A 2,109-nucleotide genomic window follows, 5' to 3' on the forward strand; every position below is an offset into this window, starting at 1 on the left:
GTCCCTGTTTCTCGTTTGCAGGACCTGCTTGGCCCAGCCTGGCCTGGTCTGATGCGGTGATGCCTACCAGTCCATGGATGAGGCTTGCGGCATTGGTCAGGCTGGGTGGGGCAGATAACCCAAAAAGTGGCCTTATGAGGGCTACCTCAGTTCATCATCATTTTATCTCTGAGATTTGGATTCAGCTTACAACCGATCTCACTTTGGAATTAATAGTGTCCTAGCTACTGTTGGCCAGGTGGCAGTCATGACCTCCAGTCATGGCCTGCTCTTTAGAAGTAGGAAAGTGAGTCCTGGTTTTGTCTCAGACTTCCATTGACACCTTCTAGTAAGATCAAGCACCAGGATCAAAGCCTGCAGAATGGGTATACAGAAAGACAATCTGGAGGTCCTCGTGGAGCTCCCTCATCAAAAGCTGTGCTATTAAATGCTATGGATTAAAATGGTGTGTGGAAAATCCACTGGAAGACTCTGGCAAGGAGTTCAGAGGAGCTAGACTCTGCATTTGAGGAAGTTTTAGCAAATTTGTTTTGCTCACCTCTGCACAAGAGTGACAGATGATAAACATGTTTAAAGACTAAAAGCTTTTTCAATAACTACGTTGTGGTTGTGTAGTCTCGACGTCGTGGCTGACTCTGCAATCCCATGGACTGTAGCCCACCAGGCTCCTCCGTCCATGGGGTTTCCCAGGCTGGAGTGGGTTGTCATTTCCTTCTCCAGGGGATCTTCCTGACTCAGAGATGGAAGCCACGTCTCCTGCATTGGCAGCCAAATTCTTTTTTTTTAAATAGATATTTGAAATACAACTTTTTTCTGAGTCTAAACAAACAGGAATGCGAGTGGCAGTAGCAAACAAGATTCCACCTCTCAGTATTGTCATGTGACTGTAGCAGTCTTATATTTGAAACTCAAGGCGGAAGCATCTGTATCCAAAACACCTAAATATACAGGTCTGAAAAACGAAGTTTTCTTTAAACTGCCACTTTCACTCCGAAGCCCATCCATCTCCTTCAGCATCCAAAGAGTAAGCACATGTTCTGCTTAGATGTATAATAAAGTGTGAACATGCACCACGGACATAGGACAGTTGCCTGTAAAACTAGGCTTCTGACGCTGGGCTCAGCTTCGGTTTCTCACAGGTCATCATTTTCATCCAGGAAAGGAGCTGTCTGTGCAACCTCTAGATGCACTGCCAAGCTGGGTCCATGACCACCTCTGGCGGGTGAGAGCGGGCATGATGACAAAGTCCGAGTTAGGGCCTCCACTCGGCTTTCTAGCAAGCCAGAGCGAGGGCTTTTCAAAGCTTTTCTGCCTACTTTTGGCAGAAATGACATAGTACTGAAGATTCTCCTTTTGGTGGAAGACAATTGACTTTGCCTTAATATTTCTGTCCTTAATATCTACTTTGTTGCTATACAATATGATGGGGGTTGTCCTCACAGACTCGTACCAGATCTCTGTGCCTGTTAGGCGTGTTCTTGTAAGTAACTCCTGATGTTGTGTCAAACGTTCTAACAAAACACTGATCTTGGTTATAGCCATCTCTTCGTCCACCACATTTCTCCTGACCAGCTGCATCCCATACATTGAACTTAATAGGTAGGTCCTCTGTTAGTATGGAACACAGGGGATGGGACTCAACACTCCAGGTAGCTACACACTTCTCAGATTCACCAGTCAGATGGCGTTTCACAGATGTAGTTTTCCCAGTGTCGCCATCACCCACCAAAACAAGTTTGAACTGAACTTGGGGTTCTCTTTGGGCAGCCATTGTAATGTTACTTTCGGATATCTATCCGACTGAGTTGGCAGGCAGATTCTGTACCACTGAGCCACCAGGGAAGGCCATCAGTAACTACATATATTAAACAAATAAATTTATAATAAAAGTAAGAATGATAAAGCATTGTGTTACAGTTTAAGTGGCTACGTATTTTCTTTCTTGATGTTTCTAAAATACTGGAGCATCTTATTAATCTGATTGTATTTTAGATCCAATGAAATATGGCCCACAAAACAGATTACCTGTCAACTCTCCCAAACCTTCTGGATTCTATTTTTGATGAGACAACAAAAGAAAGATTCATTGGAGATTGGTACCAGGGGTTC

General features: G+C 44.3%; 1 pseudogene; it reads right to left on the bottom strand.

Moving 5' to 3' along the window:
- Positions 1–1,180: 1,180 nt before the first annotated feature.
- Positions 1,181–1,771, bottom strand: LOC102402783 (annotated as a pseudogene).
- Between the last annotated feature and the right edge of the window lie 338 nt (positions 1,772–2,109).

The sequence above is a fragment of the Bubalus bubalis genome, chromosome 11 (assembly GCF_019923935.1).
Source record: "Bubalus bubalis isolate 160015118507 breed Murrah chromosome 11, NDDB_SH_1, whole genome shotgun sequence".
NCBI classification, from domain to species: domain Eukaryota; kingdom Metazoa; phylum Chordata; class Mammalia; order Artiodactyla; family Bovidae; genus Bubalus; species Bubalus bubalis.